Below are 19,834 nucleotides of genomic sequence, written 5' to 3'. Positions count from 1 at the left end.
CCAAAGATTTGCAAGCCATTGGCTAAACAAGTTAAAGTCAAACAGTAGCAAGAAGGTTTTGACTTCTTCTGCCAGGTTAAACATATTCATTTTCCCATCTGCCATACCTTCAATTTGGCTGAGTAAACCACAGTATATGAAAAACCTTTGTTTTAGCTGGCATCCTCCAAACTGCAGACTCTTACATCTATTATGTTTAATTTATCCTCCTATTCTCATACAGAGGTAATTAATTGCACCACAATTTCCAGCTTAGGGTTAATACTGTCAGTAATCTTTTCAGAAAAATTATCAATATATTTAAGCATGTCAGATGAGTCAAATTCTTAGAAATAACCTAGTCCTCACCTCCAAACATACTTTTTGCCCAGGTTCACTTTTCTCTAGCCACTTGTTTCTTTGCAGCTTTAACAGCCCAAAATTTAGTGATGGAGCTTAGCTAGGCAGGATTTTCATTTTAAAAAAATGTAGGCACCTAACTACCTAAATGGCCAATGCACTGAACTGCAGACAGTTCTGTGGGATTGATCCGGTATGCAAAGTATTTTTTTTTTTTTTTTTACATTACTGGGCCATTTACAAATTAGATTTGTCGTGAATTTTTTGTATTAAAGTATGCAAAATGGACATGAACTTTACCACAAAAAAACATTACTAATCCTCCCCTGAGGATGTAGTACAGTTTTGCAAGTTTCTGCACATTATTTAGCTATATGAACACAGGTAACGAGCTGCTCTGCATAATTATGTAGCTCATTACCATTCTGCATAGTCAGCACGGTCAAATTCACAAATGCAACCTTTTGCATGCTAAAAATCACTAATAAAACCATTCACACAACATGTAGTATCTGCAATTTTAATGTGTGAAATCACATTTGCAAATTTGGCCATGCTTTAGCACATTAGCCACTAAATTAGGTACCTAGATCTTTTGATTACTGATGCACAAGTATTTCTCAGCACTAACAAGGTAACAATTTCTCCAAAGATGAACCACCCCAATCTTGGCTGAGAAGCTAGCAAATTCTTTGCCACCACTACTTTGCTAGAGAAATCAGTATCTGCACACTTTTCACAACATTATGGTGATGTGCTCTAAATAGAAAAATCTTAGGTAATTTTCACATCTTTTCCTGGTTTTCCAGTCAAATGTCCTTAGACATTCAACACAATGTTGGGAAAACAGGATTTACATCAGACAACATCCAACAAGGCATTGATCTGTGCAGTCTGGGTAGCCAAGCATCGGGGTAACTTGCTTGATGTGGCGGTTACTACTCTTAACCATTAAGCCTTATACTCACCTTTGATGCAACTCCAACATTACTCTCTGCATCAATGACAGGGGATGGCAGGAAATTTGAATCAAACAGTTACCAACAAGGGCCCTGAGCTTGGTGGTTGATGAAAAAGATAGTTATCCATGTTAAATGGATATATTATCCATTTTATTATATTATCCCGGCGATAGTTATCCATGTTAAATGTGAACCGGAGTGATATGTATTGTATACAGGAACTTCCGGTATATAAAAACCAAAAATAAATAAATAAATAAGATAAGTATGGGAAAATAAGTGTGGGAGATTGCTGGCCACACTGGATGGGCCGATTGGCCTTTTTCTGCCATCATTTCTATGTTTCTATTTTTCATTTTGGCTTGAAGTACTTGTAACCGCAATGGGCTGTGTAAATGTGTACTTCATGGAAATCACTGCTGATTTGATGGAATGTTGTAATAATGAGTATCCAGTGACATCTTATTTGAGAAGACCTCTGATTTCAAGTGGGATTGTGATCCAACCAAATAGCACTGGAAATATTAGCAACTTCCAGCAGATTGAAAAAACTTAAAAATCTGGCCACTTGATGGTTTAACATCTGCATATAGTAATGCATTTTAAATGGTCCAAGTTTATAGTCCTTCCACTTGTAATATACAAATGTTGTCTGTTTCCTATGCTCCCCACCCCCTGAAAGGTCATGGTGCATAGTGGACAACAAGAGTACTGCCTAGGTCCTATTTGGAACATAAAATGTCCATCAAGCAAAAATTGAAGAGAACTGGCTCTTCTGGGATATGCCTTGCATTTCTTCAGAAAAGTAGTTGTTCTTGTTCTGGATGATTTCCACATAGGTTAAGGACTTTCCTTAGCAGTATGTCTTCCAGGTATGTGCTTGTTAAAAAAGTTGTCACCCATTGTATTCCACCCAGCATTTTTCCCTTGATCAATAAGCCACTCTACAAAGAAAACCTGCAAAATAGCTCTAGAGACTGATTCTCCTTTGTTAGTCCAGTTGAACTGGCTTCCTATAGAGTATTACTGTAAATCTGTATTAGTATGATACATTTACAAGTACAGACAATGTTTGCCTAGAGACATCAGATCTGCTCAGAAAAACACTCTTGGTGATTTCCATCTATTAGCAATTTACATTTGCAATAAGCTAGAAAGAGAGCTTTTTCAGCTACTGGCTCAGAACTGTGGAATAATCTTCCTAGGGAAGACAGATTCCAGGAGTAATACCAACAATACCACAAGATGGTTAAACTGCTTTTCAGAAAGCATTTCAGCTGTCATAATTTTCAGTTATAGAATACTAGAGGTAAGACTGGAGTAAGAGGGGTGGTTAATTTTAAGTTTGTTAATTTTCATTATATAATTTGAGAGTAGTTATTTATATTTTAATCAGATTTTATTATGCTGGAAGTTACATTACACAACATGTTAGCTATCGGTGGAAATTCATATATGAACACCACCAACAATCACCAATAGAAGAGATCACATTACGCCCATCCTCAGAGATCTGCATTGGCTACCAATAAGCTTTAGAATCCTTCACAAATCCCTTACCATCACTCATAAAATCATTCACCACCAGGTCCCCATCGACCTGCAACTCCCACTCAGACTCCACACTTCTTCAAGACCTATCAGGGAAGCTTACAAAGGATCCCTGCATGCCCCTTCTACCAAATCCACCCATCTGTCAACCACTAGAGAACGGGCCTTCTCGACAGCGGGACCAGCCATCTGGAATGCTATCCCCCCGATCTCAGACAGGAACCCTGCTTGTTGACATTCAGAAAAAAACTTAAGACCTGGCTGTTCCAACAAGCCTTCCCCTAACCCAGGCCTACATCAGCTACGCCACAGATCATATACTAAGGCCTTCTATTCAGTGCACGCCAATTCAGACATTGTAATTGATTTGTTATAGTTACCGAGTTACCTTTCTACTTCTGGCTTCTTCATCTTCCGAGTTCCATTACCCTTGTTTTATTGTAACTTTTGCCTCTTCTTCTATGTTAAGGTTAATATTATAACCCCTGTTCCTTGTAAACCGATATGATATGATCTGTATCATGAAAGTCGGTATAAAAAAGTACTAAATAAATAAATAAATGTGAAAAAAATAAACATTTGTTGAGACTCCCCAGGTTGCTTGCCCAAGTAGGTTCCCATTCAAGGAACATAATGTTATTGCATCACAGCACCACCAAATCTTTGGTCCATATTTTGGAGGCTTATTGGGCATATATGGTCAGTGCCCATGGTTATTGGGCATATTGGGCATATATGGTCAGTGCCCATGGTTATTGGGCATATATGGTCAGTGTCTACCCTTCCAAAAGCCATAAGCTGCTCATTCACTGTAAGATGGATATCTGGAGTGCAGAATGAATACCCCAAGTTGCTCCACAAACATTGCCCAAATGTTACACTAGGAGCAAGCATGTCCTCTGCTCTCCATTCCTGTGTGACTATTGTTAAAATGACTGAAACCAGAAGAGGTATGTGAATGAATTCTGAATGTACTCTGAGCTGATCTACATTATTCTTACAAAGAGGTCCCGTGAGTCCTACAAGCAGAAATTGCATTGGAATAACAAGTCACAATACAATCCACCAAGAAATCTAAGATCAAAAAATAAAGGCATTCTAAGAATTTCCTCCAATCAAAACATTCACCTATCTCATATAAGAGATAGTCTATTCTCTTTTGCAGGACCAAAACTTTGGAACCACACTACCTAGTCCTTTAAGAATTTTAACAGAAAAAAATGAAATTCAAACAAGAACTGAAGACCTGGCTTTTCAAAAAAGCATACGAACTAACAAATCTTTAATCCTTACACTGGTTATAGATTTATACTCTAATACAAAGCTTCTCAACCTTTTTTAGGCTGGGACACACCTGACAGATGGTTCTCACATGCGTGACACACTGAACATGTGACCATCACGGGGGCTAAATATAAACATGCAGTCTGCATCCACAGGAATCCCCTCAACCCCCAGCAATGAGTGCAGAGCAGATCTAGGGCATTACCCTGTACAACTCGCCATACAAAAAAGATATTCTGTTTCTGATGACATCTCAGTAAAAGCAAAACAAACTCCCTTTCCTACCAGGCACAATAACCTTCCTTATGAAAAAGCAGAGTTTCTTACAGGGCAGCAAGATGTTAGTCCTCACATATGGGTGCATCATCAGGATGGAGCCCTATCACGGAACACTTTTGTCAAAGTTTCTAGAATTTTGACTTGCCACACTGAACATGCCCAGGATGCCATCAACCCTGCATCCAGCAGGGGTCCCCCTTCAGTCTCGTTTATAGTAAAGTACGAGCGAAAAATAAAATAATAAATCGTAAGCGATCCCAACTCCGCGGGGTGGAGGGTGGGTTTCGTGAGGACTACCATCCTGCTGTCCTATGAGAACACCTGTTACAGGTAAGCAACTCTGCTTTCTTACAGGACAAGCAGGATGGTAGTCCTCACATGTGGGTGAATAGCGAGCAGAGGATGCCCGATTAATGTACCAAGAGCCCCCAATGACATGCAACAGGCAGAAACGGGGGTGGCCTTGGTTAGATGGGCAGCCTAAATTCCCCAGTGGGTCGCTGAAAGGAGTTGGGGTATTAAGGTGAGAATAAATTGTACAGAACAGACTGGCAGAGGATAGAATCTTGCCTGCCAGCCTTGTTCAGACAATAATGAGCTGCAAAGGTACGTAGTGAACTCAGTGTAGCAGCCCTGCAAATGTCGGCTGCTACACTGAGTAAGTCAATAGCACACCAGCTATTGACGTTGTCATTGCCCTAATAGAGTGCGCTTTAACGCGTCCCTGGAGCGGAAGGCCTGCTTGTTGGTAGCAGAAAGAAATGCAGTCCACCAGCGAGGAGGACAAGGTCTGCTTGCCCACCGGAATTCCCAGTTTGGTTTTATCAAATGAGACAAATAGCTGGGTGGACTTCCAAAGGGCTGTAGTGCGTTCCAAATAAAAGGCTAGTGCACGTTGGCAGTCCAAGGAATGCAGAGCTCGCTCACCTGGATGTGAGTGTGGTCTTGGAAAGAAAGTAGGTAGTATAATGGATTGATTTAAATGAAACTCAGATACTACTTTTGGTAAAAATTTTGGATGAGTGTGAAGCATCAAACAATCATGGAGAAATTTCATGTAAGGTGGGTATGTTACAAGCACCTGCAGCTCACTTACTCTGCAAGCTGATGTTATAGCAAGGAGAATGAGTACTTTCCAAGTAAGATAACGCAGCTCACAGGAATGCAGAGGTTCGAACGGAGATTTCATGAGCCGAGCTAACATTACATTGAGGTCCCATGCAGGGGCCGGAGGACGCAGTGGGGGCTTTAGGAGTAGTAAGCCTCTCATAAAGCGTGCTACAAGGGGTTGTGTCGAAATCGAAGCCTCCCCTATGCCCTTATGGTAAGCGGCTATGGCGCTAATATTGACTCAAATGGATGAAGTTTGTAGACCAGACTCTGACAAGGACAAGAGGTAGTCGAGGAACTTCGTTGCAGGGCAGGTAAAAGGATCTATTTCCTTTGACGTGCACCACAAGGAAAACCTTTTCCATTTGGAATGATAAGATTTCCTAGTGGAAGGATTTCGTGAAGCTACAAGGACATGGGAGATATCGTCCAAGAAGTTTAATGATTGCAGAATTAATCTTTCAACATCCAAGATGTCACGGACAGGGTCTGGAGGTTTGGGTGACGCAGTTGGCCATTGTTCTGAGATATCAGAGATGGATCTGCACCCAGGCGAATCTGCGGACGGACTAAAAGGTCGTGAAGGATGGGGAACCACATCTGGCGCAGCCAGTAAGAGGCTATAAGAATCATGTGGCCCTTGTCCTGTCGCAACTTCATGAGTGCTTGCTGATGAGTGGAGTGGAGGTACGCATACCGGAGACCCCTTGACCATGAGAGGGCGAAGATGTCAAGTGGTGGTGTCCTGTAACTACAGTGTAGTGAGCAGTTTACTTTGCGATTGTGAATTGGACACAAGAGATCTATGCGTGGATACCCCCACTGTTGGAATATTTTGTCTGCTACAGTGGGGTTCAGGGACCACTCGCGGGATGAAAGGTGCGACTGAGTTTGTCCGCAATCACATTGTCCACGCCTGCCAGGTAGGTTGCTCTCAGTAGCATGGAGTGCGTGAGAGCCCAAGCCCAGATTTGCGCTACTTCCTGACACAGCAGGTAAAAGCCGGTACTTCCCTGCTTGTTGATGTACCACATCGCTATTTGGTTGTCGGTCTGGATTAGGATTGACTTGTTGGATAGGCATTCTAGGAAGGCTATAAGGGCAAAACTGATCACCCTGAGTTCCAGAAAATGTATCTGGTGTTGTGATTCCATTGCAGACCAGGTTCCCTGAGTTTGCAGGACTGTTGATGTGGGCTCCCCGAGATTAGAGGCATCGGTTGTCAGCATGACCTGCGGTTCCGGAGGTTGGGACACCACCGGAGGGTCCTGACACCACCAAGCCAGTGAGAGACGAAGCTGTCTGGTGACGTGGACAATGTTGGACATCGTATTGTGGGCTTGAGACCACTGGGATCTCAACGTCCACTATGTTACTCTCATGGCGAGGTGAGCTATGGCATAACATGGACAGAGGACCGCCATGTGACCCAACAAAGTGAGAAGATGACAAGCGGTTGTAACTTGCCGCGTCTGTATAGTGTTTGCAAGGACTGCGAGAGTGTGTGCGTGATCCCTTGGAAAAGAAGCTTTAGCCTGGATAGTGTTGAGGTCCGCTCCGATGAAGGAGAGGATCTGGGATGGAGTGAGGTTGGATTTGGGATAATTGATCATAAATCCCAATGACAGTAGTAGCCACAGAGTTAGACGGAGGGAGTGAGAAACTGCCTCCGCCGAGGTGCCCGAAGCAACCAATTGTCTAGATAAGGGTAGAAGTGAGTGCTGAGGCGCCTTAAGTATACTGCTACTACTGCCAGGCACTTCGGAAATACACAGGGTGCCGACGCTAGCCCGAACGGAAGCACCCGGTACTGGAAGTGCCGGCGTCCGACCAGGAACCGAAGGTATTTTCTGTGAGATGGAGTTATTGCTATGTGCATATACACGTCTTGCAGATCTAGAAAGCAAAGCCAATCTCCCTGCTGGAGTAGGGGGAATAGGGAGCCTAAGGTTACCATCCTGAACTTTTCCTCTCTTAGATGCTTGTTCAATGCCCAAAGATCTAGATTGGCCGAAAGCCTCCTGATTTTTTTGGTACCAGGAAATATCGGGAGTAGAATCCCTTTCCCCTTTGTAGAGTGGGAACTGGTTGTTGCGACCGTCACTGCCCTACGTCTCCACTCCGCCCACCTTACCTCTTTGGCAACTCCCTCTTTGCTTGTGGGATGTATGGCTGCCACGGCGTCATCTTGCCGACCTCCTCCGGTGTCCCTGGACCGGCTAGACGCTGCACTCTGCCATGTTTCCCAGAAGCCTAAGGGCACGAGCGCGGTGTGGTCCCGACTCAAGTACCAGCAGTGGCGCGAACCTCCGGGGCGTCCCCCTGAGATGACATCATCACCGGATATGTAAAGGTCTCTGAAATCGCTAACTAATCGAGTTAGCAAAGGAAAGGTTAACTTTCGGGTTCACTTCCTTCAGGTATCGTTGCGGATGGGATTCACTCTCCGATACCTTGCTTCTCTACCTCCTCGGACTTTACCAGGGGTACCTGCTCCTCGGGGGCCTCGGCTTTCTCTTTTGCCTTTCAGGTCGCATTCTAGAACCGGTACTCGCTCCTCGAGGGCCCATGTTCTCGGACCTGCTTCTGAATACCACTTCTGCCAGGAAGTCATCGCTGCCTACAACACCAGTGAGTTACCATCTTTCTCTCAGGGCTCCTCGAGGGCCTAATCCATTCCAGCTCCTGGGCAGCTTCAAGAGACTATTGTGTGAGAGATACCATCAAGGTTCTATTCCTGAACTCTGCATACCCTGCCTACTCACTATCTTAGTTTCTCTACAGCTCTGCCACCCTGGGATCGCTGTTCCAGTAACTGAGGGACTACAGCCCTGCCGGGTGCTTCCAGCTCACTACTGCCACCTCTGGTGGTTCAATATAGTGTTTAATAAAAGAACTAGTGTGTGTCTGTCTCCAAACTCTGAGCCTGACAGGTGGTCCCTCTCGGGATCTTCCCCCGGGGGCGTGGTCATCTGCCACCGGCGCAAGGATCCACCCACAACTATCCCAAACAGTAACACTGGTTCTATGGCATTGGTTCGAAGGAGGGATTTTACTTCCTCCTCCAAAGGTGGAGAGTAGTCAGAGAAGCTCCACCCCAGCCGAAGTGGAGAGTCCGACAGAAGTTTAGATGGTAACCTTGAGCCACCACCAATAAGACCCACTGATCCATGGTGATGGTGTGCCACGTGTTGATAAAGTGGCAGAGGCGGCCGCCTACTGGTAGCAACGGTAGAGGCAGAAGACGAGAATTGCTCTCTAGTGGGGAGTCAAAAACCGGAAGCAGGGCCAGGCTGTGGAGCTGGCTGTGCTTTTTGAGCCTGGCTTGGCGGACTTGACTTTTCTGATACGGTCTGATTGATGAGCCGGGATGGAGGAGGATAATACTTACGGGTTTTAAAGGTGATCCTCTTTGCCTCGCTTCTGAATGGCCGTTTAGAATTTGAAGGGAAAATCCGAGGGTACAGAAGAGAGCTGTCGCAATTTCTCATGGTGATCCTTGAGTTGTGCAACAGTCTCCTGAATCTTATCACCAAATTAGCTGACCGCCCCAGTAAGGGGATAACTTATCTCTCCTGAATCTCGCGACGCAGATCAGACGACTTCAGCCATGCCCACCTCCTGGCACTTATACCAGCAGCTGAAACTCTGGAGGCCGTGTCGACTATGTCATAAGGAGCTCTGACTTCAAATTTGCCACCATCAAGGCCTTTCTTGAGAATGGAGTTTAGCTGGTCCTGGAATTGATCTGGAAGAGATTCAGAAAACTCCTGTAGTATTACGTCACATATAATTAGTAGGCCGCAATACAGGAAATGAGCATGGAGCCATGGTAGACCCGGCGTCTGAAAGCATCCAGGAATTCTGATCCTTCCCAGGAGGCATGGAGGAATGGGACCTGGTGGTCTTGCCTTTTTCTGGGCAGATTAGACAACCACAGAGTGGTGAGATAGCTGAGCTTCTGGAACCCCGGTGCTGACTGCACTAAGTAAGTTGCATCAGTTTTCCGGTTTACAGGGGGAACCGTACCAGGATGCTCCCAAGTGCGATGGAGAAGCTCAGGAGAACATCATAAACTGGGATGGACATAACTTCCTTAGGTGCATCGACGAATTGGAGGACTTCTAGCATTTTATGTCTGGAGTCCTCTTCAGTTTGAAGTTTAAAAGGGATGGTATCTGCCATTTCCTTTATAAAACTGATGAAAGAGAGATCTTCAGGAGGGGATCTTCTCCTCTCTTCCAGAGGTCTTGGTTCTGATGGTATATCATCAGTGACTTGAGTGTCTGAAGAATCATTGGTCCAGGGCTGGTATGGTTGATCACCAGCATTGGATGGGCCTCCAGACGGTAACAGAAGACCTACGGCTGGAGCAGGTCGGAGAACGATGGAATCGGAACAGGCCTTGGTGGCATCAAAGGCGGTACCAACAAGGGCCGATGCGGCATCGAAGGCACTAATGGGATCAGTGACCGTGGTAGACGCCTCGGTGGAAAAACTCTAAATGGTCCTGGAATCGGTTTGGGCCTTGATGAATCCTCCGAGGAGGAGGAGAGATGGATCGGTGTCGATGGATGGTGATGAATCAGTGTTTTCCCTGGCACTGGTGGAAGTGCACAGATATCATCCAGTAATGGAGTGAGCATCGCGGTCATTGGTTGCGGATGAGTGCTCGGAGTCTGTACTGGTGCCGATGGAGATGGAACTCCTTGGAAGGCTTGTACCACCACCTCTTGAACCATCCGGTTCAATTCCTCATGGAAAGCTGGTGTTTGGAAGACCAGTTTTTGGATTTGGAAGCTGAGGAGGCGTCGCCGGAGGGTCCACAGTAATATGTGGAGTCTCGGCTCCCGGCACCATGGAAGGTGGGGAACGCCTCGGTGTCACAGTCACGGAGAAGGATGGACTCTCCATCTTGCGGGATTTCTTCCTAGGTGGCTCCGTCAATGCTGAAGTTGAGGCCACCGGTGCACCTGGATCGGAGGGCGGAGTCTTCCGATGGCGATGCTTTTCTCGGTGGTCTGCCTGGTCCTTGGCCGGTCCGAGGATGAAGAGGCAGATGTCTTCGACGCCGACCGAGAGTCATTGGTGTCTGAACGGTGTCGAGACTAGAAAGGCGATGGTTGCCGAAGACATGGAGGTTTCGAAGGCATAACCTGTTTGGAAGTGAAAAAGAAGAGCCATCTTCTCCAAACAGGCCCGGCGGCCCTTAGGGGGGTCATATGGGCACACTCGGTACACGCCTCGACATCGTGGGAAGGCCCCAACATAACACACAGACCTGATGTGGGTCGGTGATGGACATTGTCCGAGGACAGTCGGGGCAACTCCAAAAACCCCGTCATCATCATGAGAGAAAAAAGTTAGGTCGCAGTGCGGTCAGTGACTGTCGGGCTTTAAAAAGAGAACAGTCAGTAACCGACCGAAAACGAGGGTAAGTTTACCTTGCGGGTTACGGGTATCGACGGGCGAAAGGGGGAAAACCCGGATGGGGCAAACTTCTTTTTAAACTATTTGAAATTCCGTGAGGAAAAATTCCTGTCAGGAATGTAAGTAAGAGCTCCTGAATCAGCGTGGCTACTGCTGCGCGGAAAAAAAAAGAGACTAAAGGGGGACCCCTGCTGGATGCAGGGTGGTGCATGCAGGGCATGCACAGCGTACCAAGTCAAAGTTCTAGAAACTTTGACAAAAAGTGTTCCGTGATAGGGCTCCATCCTGATGTCGTCATCCATATGTGAGGACTACAGTCCTGTGAGAAAGAAAGTAATTTAACACTAATGCATATCCTACTGAGAAAACGCAACAAATAAGATTGGTACAAATGCTTACATGCTAGTAAAATACCACAACTCGGTCATACACCCAGAACTGACCTTCACCAAGTACAGAAAAACACAAATTATAAATATGGAGATAGAACCTGGAATGGAAAACCAAAGAGCCACTCTGCATGCAGTGCGAACCTGGAGAAATGGAAAGAGAAATACGGCACCTAACAGACTCTGGATTTGCAATAATACACACAAACTAACCCGCACAAAGTTACATCTGTATTATGGAACACACTCAAACAATAACAACCCTATCTAAGAAATACAACTATTAAACCAGGCCCTAAACACTAATACATTTCCTATTGGGAAAACAGAATAAGCCAAGCTGCTATAGAGGCCCACACAGAAATAATTGCAAAGCTATACTAAAAGTGTTACAAAACAGCTGCTGAACAGAATATCATCCAACAATTAAAAATTCATAAAAATTATTAAAACATGTCCAAATATCAATAAAATATTTAAATACAGCAGACATCGCATAATACTCAATAATTAAAATGGCAATCAATCAAGAAAAATAAATGTAAAAAGCCACCTTTACTTACCCTCTCCAACAACACTCCTAACTCCTTTCCCTTCCAAGCCAACAGCTTTCACCAGAAGCAGCAAGGGCTGCTGAAGCTCTGTCCTCACAGTCCTCTTCCTTAGTGCCCACAGTCACTCACCCCCCCCCCCCAAATTAGACCCCAAGACCAGTCTCGGTCTCTCATCTTCCTGACCAGTCTCTCTCTCAATCACACTCATACTCTCTTATACACAAGCTCTCAATCACACACACAAATGCTCTCGCACCATGCACACCAGCTCTCACCCAGGCACCGATTCACACCCACAAGCTCTCACCAGGCTTCCATTCATACCCACACAAGCTCTCACCCAAGCACCCATTCACACCAGCTCTCACCCTGGCACCCATTCACATCCACAGACAAGCTCTCACCCAGGCACCCCTTCACATCATCTCTCACCCAGGCACTCATTCACACCCTCAGTCACAAGCTCTCACCCTGGCACCCATTCACACCCACAGACACAAGCTCTCACCCTGGCACCCATTCACACCCACAGACACAAGCTCTCACCCTGGCACCCATTCACACCCACAGGCACAAGCTCTCACCCTGGCATCCATTCACACCCACAAACACAAGCTCTCACCCAGGCACCCATAGACAAGCTCTCATCCATGCATCCAATTCACACCCACAGACACAAGCTCTCACCCAGGAACCCAGTCACACCAACTCTCACCCTGGTACCCATTCACACCCACATACACAAGCTCTCACCCAGGCACCCATAGACAAGCTCTCATCCATGCATCCAATTCACACCCACAGACACAAGCTCTCACCCAGACACCCATTCACATCCTCAGACTAAGCTCTCACCCAGACACTCATTCACATCCCCACACACAAACTCACCAAAAACTACTTCTTCCTTTACTGCAGGGATGGACTCCAGTTCTGCCACGGCTTTACTCCGGCGGGCCTCCTTTTTTCGGTGCCATGGGGATGAACTCTGGGGGTGGCCTCGGTCGGGGTCGGGTTTTCCTCTTTGCTGCCATGGGGATGGACTCCCGTGGCGGCCTTTCTTGGTCGGGATTTCCTCTTCACCGACATGGGGATGGGCTCCCATGGCAGCCTTGCTTCGTCGGGGTTCAACACTGCCATTCCTCCCACCCCATCACCGGCCAATCAAAGGCTTCCTCCCTTCTTCCTGCTCCCACAGGCAGGTAGAAGGGAGGATGCTTCTGATTGGCCTGCGTGAGGGTAGGCAGAATGAAGGAGGCTTCCCATTGGGCAGTGTGGGTAGGAAGAAAGGAGGCTTCCAATTGGCCCGCGGGGGCTGGAAAAAAGGGAGAAGGAAAGTACAATGGGCAGTGGGACACCGGGAGACATGACACACCTGCTGGTATTTGGCGACACACTGGTTGAGAAGCGCTGCTCTAATATATCAGAACCTCTTCCCATCCATTTTGAACAGTAACAAAACTCTTACCTAATGAATTGTGTGCATCCTCTAACTGTTATTGAACATATTAATATCATAACTGTTATTTCTTTAATGAATATGTAAATTTTGTGATATTATACTGTACTTATATGCAATTTATGTAAACCTTTGTGATCATTCGCTGGAACAACGGTATATAAAAAGCATAAATAAGTAAGTTATTCCAATCATTAAAATGAGCAAACAGAATGCTAGGAAGTTTAAGGAAAGGAATGGAGAATAAAACAGAATATCATAATGCTTCTGTATCTCTTCATCGTGAGACCGCATTGAATATTGTGTGCAATTTTGATCTCAGCATCTCAAAACATGATATAGCAGAATTAGAAAAGGTACAAAAAAAGGGTGACTAAAACGTTAGAGAGGATGGAGCAATTGCCCTGTGAAGAAAGGCTAAAGAGGTTAGAGCTTTTCAGCTCAGAGAAGAGATGGCTGAAGTGATATGATAGAGGTCTATAAAATAATGAGTGGACTGGAATGGGTAAATGCAAATCAGTATTTTACTCTTTCAAAAAGTACAAACATTAGGTGTTACTACATATGAAGTTACTAGGTAACATTTAACACAAATATATTTTCTCAGATTTTTTTTTTAATCAATGCATAATTAAGGTCTGGAACTCATTGCCAGAGGATGTGGTAAAAGCTGTTAGTGTTAAGACATAAGAAAATGCCATACTGGTGTCAGACCAAGGGTCCATCAAGCCAGCATCCTATTTCCAACAGTGGCCAATCCAGACCACAAGAACCTGGCAAGTACCCAAAAACTAAGTCTATTCCATGTTACCATTGCTAATGGCAGTGGCTATTCTCTAAGTGAATTTAATAGCAGGTAATGGACTTCTCCTCCAAGAATTTATCCAATCCTTTTTAAACACAGCTATACTAACTGCACTAACCACATCCTCTGGCAAACAAATTCCAGAGTTTAATTGTGCGTTGAGTAAAAAAGAACTTTCTCCGATTAGTTTTAAATGTGCCCCATGCTAACTTCATAGAGTGCCCCCTAGTCTTTCTACTATCCGAAAGAGTAAATAACGGATTCACATCTACCCGTTCTAGACCTCTCATGATTTTAAACATCTCTATCATATCCCCCCCTCAGCTGTCTCTTCTCCAAGCTGAAAAGTCCTAACTCTTTTAGTCTTTTCTCATAGGGGAGCTGTTCCATTCCCCTTATCATTTTGGTAGCCCTTCTCTGTACCTTCTCCATCGCAATTATATCTTTTTTGAGATGCGGCGACCAGAATTGTACACAGTATTCAAGGTGCGTTCTCACCATGGAGCGATACAGAGGCATTATGACATTTTCTGTTTTATTCACCATTCCCTTTCTAATAATTCCCAACATTCTGTTTGCTTTTTTGACTGCCGCAGCACACTGAACCGATGATTTCAATGTGTTATCCACTATGACGCCTAGATCTCTTTCTTGGGTTGTAGCACCTAATATGGAAACCCAACATTGTTGTAATTATAGCATGGGTTATTTTTCCCTATATGCATCACCTTGCACTTATCCACATTAAATTTCATCTGCCATTTGGGATGCCCAATTTTCCAGTCTCACAGGTCTTCCTGCAATTTATCACAATCTGCTTGTGATTTAACTACTCTGAACAATTTTGTGTCATCTGCAAATTTGATTATGTTACTCGTCGTATTTCTTTCCAGATCATTTATAAATATATTGAAAAGTAAGGGTCCCAATACAGATCCCTGAGGCACTCCACTGTCCACTCCCTTCCACTGAGAAAATTGTCCATTTAATCCTACTCTCTGTTTCCTGTCTTTTAGCCAGTTTGCAATCCACGAAAGGTCATCGCCACCTATCCCATGACTTTTTACTTTTCCTAGAAGCCTCTCATGAGGAACTTTGTCAAACGCATTCTGAAAATCCAAGTATACTACATCTACAGGTTCACCTTTATCCACATGTTTATTAACTCCTTCAAAAAAGTGAAGCAGATTTGTGAGGGCAAGACCTGCCCTGGGTAAAGCCATGCTGACTTTGTTCCATTAAACAATGTCTTTCTATATGTTCTGTGATTTTGATGTTTAGAACACTTTCCACTATTTTTCCTGGCACTGAGAAGTCAGGTTAACTGGCCTGTAGTTTCCCGGATCGCCCCTGGAGCCCTTTTTAAATATTGGGGTTACATTTGCTATCCTCCGGTCTTCAGGTACAATGGATGATTTTAATGATAGGTTACAAATTTTTACTAATAGGTCTGAAATTTCATTTTTTAGTTCCTTCAGAACTCTGGGGTATATACTATCCGGTCCAGGTGATTTACTACTCTTCAGTTTGTTAATCAGGCCTACCACATCTTCTAGGTTCACAGTGATTTGATTCAGTCCATCTGAATCATTACCCATGAAAACCTCCTTCATTACGGGTACCTCCCCAACATCCTCTTCAGTAAACACCAAGCAAAGAAATCATTTAATCTTTCTGCGATGGCCTTATCTTCTCTAAGTGCCCCTTTAACCCCTCGATCATCTAACGGTCCAACTGACTTCCTCACAGGCTTTCTGCTTCGGATATATTTTAAAAAGTTTTTATTGTGAGTTTTTGCCTCTACAGCCAACTTCTTTTCAAATTCTCTCTTAGCCTGTCTTATCAATGTCTTACATTTAACTTGCCAACGTTTATGCTTTATCCTATTTCTTCTATTGGATCCTTCTTCCAATTTTTGAATGAAGATCTTTTGGCTAAAATAGCTTCTTTCACCTCCCCTTTAACCATGCCAGTAGTCGTTTTGTCTTCTTTACATCTTTCTTAATGTGTGGAATACATCTAGACTGTGCTTCTAAAATGGTATTTTTTAACAATGACCACGCCTCTTGGACAATTTTTACTTTTGTGGCTGCTCCTTTCAGTTTTTTCTAAACAATTTTTCTCATTTTATCAAGTTTACCTTTTGAAAGTTTTAAGTTTAGCACAAGAGCCTTGGATTTGCACTCTGTCCCCCTTCCAGTCGTTAAATCAAATTTGATCATATTATGATCACTATGCCAAGCGGCCCCACCACCGTTACCTCTTTCACCCAAGTCCTGTGCTCCACTGAGAATTAGATCTAAAATCTCTCCCTCTCTAGTTGGTTCCTGAACCAATTGCGCCATAAAGCTATCATTTATTCCATCCAGGAACATTATCTCTCTAGCGTGTCCCGATGATACCTTTACCCAGTCAATATGGGGTAACTGAAGTCTCCCATTATTACTGCATTACCAATTTGGATAGCTTCCCTAATTTCTCTTAGCATTTCACTGTCCTTCTCACCATCTTGACAAGGTGGACGGTAGTATACCCCTATCACTATAGGTCTTCCCCGACACACAAGGGATTTCTTTTCTTTTTTTTGTCAAAATAGTTTGTTTTTTTATTGAGACAAGGGTAGTACCAAGCCAGAGGAAAAGACTCAGCTCCACCCAACAACAGTAGGTACAATTCCACAGAGTACAAACCAAAGGCAGAACACCAGTGTAAAATATCAATATTTCAACAGCACGGTAAAACAGGTCTTGACACATGCCCCCGACCCATGCTTTCATTGACGCTTGTGCAAACCCCTTAACCCGAAGCCCTGCCCCCCTCCCCAAACATATCTATGGTCCCACAGCCCAGGGTGATTTACTTATTTATTTATTTATTTATTGTATTTATTTAACAGCTTTTAATATACCGGTGTTCGTGCGAGCACATCACGCCGGTTTACAATAAAACTTGCGAAAGGAGGAAATTACAAAAACAGGGAGTGGGAGATGGAGCAGGTTCGAGAAAAGGGGGGGGGGAGAGAGGGGGGAGAAGTAAAGGAGGAAGAAGATAGCAGCTGAGAAATTAAAAGGAAACGTAACATTATTTACATGAGGCAATAAATGAGGGATAGACATTGTCACAAAAGTACAGCGGATAATGAAGGAAAAATGGATTGTATGGAGTATATATATGGAGGCTTATTTACGGTAGTTATGGCAAATTAGAGAAACATATCATCTGCTTCACCCTAGACTAACATTCCAACAGCCACACCTCAAACAAACCTACATTTTCTCTCACCCACCCACCCCTCCACTCCCCCCTCCACCTGAGACCAAGGAATTAACTAAGTCCAGAATTGGAATAATCTGCTGTGTGCAAGTTCACCTGCTCCCCTCCGGAGAGTCCCTGAAAAAAGACCCCTGCCAGCAATCCTCGTATTGCTTATTTTTTTACGATGTCCCGAAGACAGTCCATACGCTCCATTTGCAGTTCCATTGTCATCCGAGTGTACCAGGCTGCAACCGAGGGGGCGCACTATATGGTTCCACCCACACAGAGAGTATAGTCCTGCAGGCCAGTAACATCGCAAAGGTGTTGCAAATTTAGCTTTGGCGGGCGGCAAGGGTGAGAACTGTGCAGTGGATGAGTGACCAGCATGGTCCCACCGCACAGTGTGCTGGAAGACCGGTACATTGAGAAACAGTCTGTGTCACCTGAGTCCATAAAGGGGTAACCGTTGAGCAGAATAGAAGGCGATGCAGCAAGGTACCCTCCTCCACGCCACATTTTATGCAAAGCGGGGTATTTGGTAAGCCCCATCCGAAACCGCCGTACATCATCATAGTAGGAAAGATGCAAGATCAGATATTGAAGCTCCCGAAGCCCCAGGTCCGGATTCTGCATATGCAAAGACTGGAACCATCGTTTCAGCTGCAAAGGAGTCACTTCGCCGTTCAGAATAGACGGCCACCGGGAAGCTACTAGCTGAAGATGGTCTTGACATTTGTATTCCGCGCACAGTCTTTTCCATCTCGTAATGGAATTAGCCATAGAAATGTCAGCAATTTTGGTGGCAAATAACGATTCCGCGGCAAGTTCCTCCTTTGACCAACGGAACGTTTGAATGTAATGGCGTGCCTGCAAGTATCCAAAGAAATGTTTGGGCGACAATTGAAAAGTTCTAATAAGAGTTTGGAAGTCCACGAGGTCATGAGTATCTGGATCGAACAGGTGGTAAAGATACACCACCCCTTTAGTGGCCCAAAGTTGGAAGGTGCCTCGACAATCTCGACCCGGACGAAAGTCCAAATTTCCCAGAAGTGGCGGCAGCAGCGACGAGAGACCCCTCAAGCCGCTCAGCTGGCACAGCCAGCGCCAGGCCTTGATACAAGGATAAAGTAAACATGTTGGGTATACCAATGCTTGCAGTCTGTTTGGGTTTACCTGAAGAAGAGAAAGAGGCGTCCAAGGAGCAGACATGCTGGTTATCAAACCCTCATCACAACAACAATATTTACCCGCAAGCCATTCCCCCACAAACCTCAGCTGGCATGCAGCATTGTAGAGCCGAAAATCCGGCAATCCAGAACATCCCGCCTCCCGAGCATGCTCCAAGACAGTATATTTTATCCTCGCCCTTTTACCCCTCCATAGAAATCGGGAAAAACCCCCACGCAAGCGCTATACATCCCGGACCGTTAACCAGCATGGTAGCATGTGCAACAAATATAAAAGCTTGGGAACAAGGATCATTTTAATCAATGCACATCGGCCAAAGAAACAACGGGAGAAGATTCCATGCTGTCAGCTGCATTAAAACGGCATCTATTTTTTCAGTAATATTGAGATCATATAGGAGGTGCAAGTCGCAGGGGACCCATACCCCTAAATATCGGAGCTTTCCTGGCGCCCACATAAAAGGGAATGGTTCATGCCAGCTGCTTTGGAGCCCAGGGTCCAATGCCAACGCTTCAGATTTTGAATAATTAATTTTGAGCCCTGCTATCTCCCTGAATTGGTCGAAGACCGTAATGATGACAGGCACACTACTACGCGGGCGTCCCATGAACAGTAGTATATCGTCTGCGAATAATGCTACCTTTACTGGTTGACCACTAAGGCTAAGCCCCGAAAAACCCCTCTCCCCCCGCAGACGTATAGCCAAGGGTTCGAATGCTAGCACAAAGAGGAGTGGCGACAGAAGGCACCCCTGCCGCACCCCACACTGTAACCTGATGGGATCTGTGAGGGCCTCATTTAGTAAAATACGTGCACTTGGGGAATTATACAAAGTCCTAAGCCATGCTACAAATGCCCCATTGAAGCCATATTGTCCTAGCATCCAGAACAGATATTCCCAAGACACTGAGACAAATGCCTTTTCAGCATCCAAACTCAAAATCATGGCTTCTTCCAAGGGATGACAGCTTAAGGCAGCTATGAGGCGCCGTATATTCCGTACTCCCTGACGCCCCTTAACAAAACCCGTCTAATCTGCTCCAATTAATGTAGGGAGAATTAGATTTAGACGGGCCGCTAGTACCGCTGCCAGAATTTTTAGATCTACATTGAGTAGGGAAATGGGTCGGTACGAGCCCACATCGGCTGGGTCTTTGCCCTTTTTTGGCAGGACCACAATAACCGATTGGTTTGCCCCAGCAGGTAAATCCATGGTGGTGACCAGCTCA

General features: G+C 45.0%; 1 protein-coding gene across 5 annotated transcripts in view; it reads right to left on the bottom strand.

Annotated features, from left to right (window-relative positions):
• Nucleotides 1-19,834, bottom strand: part of HOOK3 (hook microtubule tethering protein 3) — a 1,188,278-nt gene that overhangs the window by 453,255 nt on the left and 715,189 nt on the right. The gene's annotated exons all lie outside the window — the stretch shown is intronic.

This window comes from Rhinatrema bivittatum, chromosome 1, assembly GCF_901001135.1.
Source record: "Rhinatrema bivittatum chromosome 1, aRhiBiv1.1, whole genome shotgun sequence".
Taxonomy (NCBI): domain Eukaryota; kingdom Metazoa; phylum Chordata; class Amphibia; order Gymnophiona; family Rhinatrematidae; genus Rhinatrema; species Rhinatrema bivittatum.
Note: the sequence above shows the minus strand (reverse complement) of the source record. Positions and strands in the feature narration are given on the sequence as shown.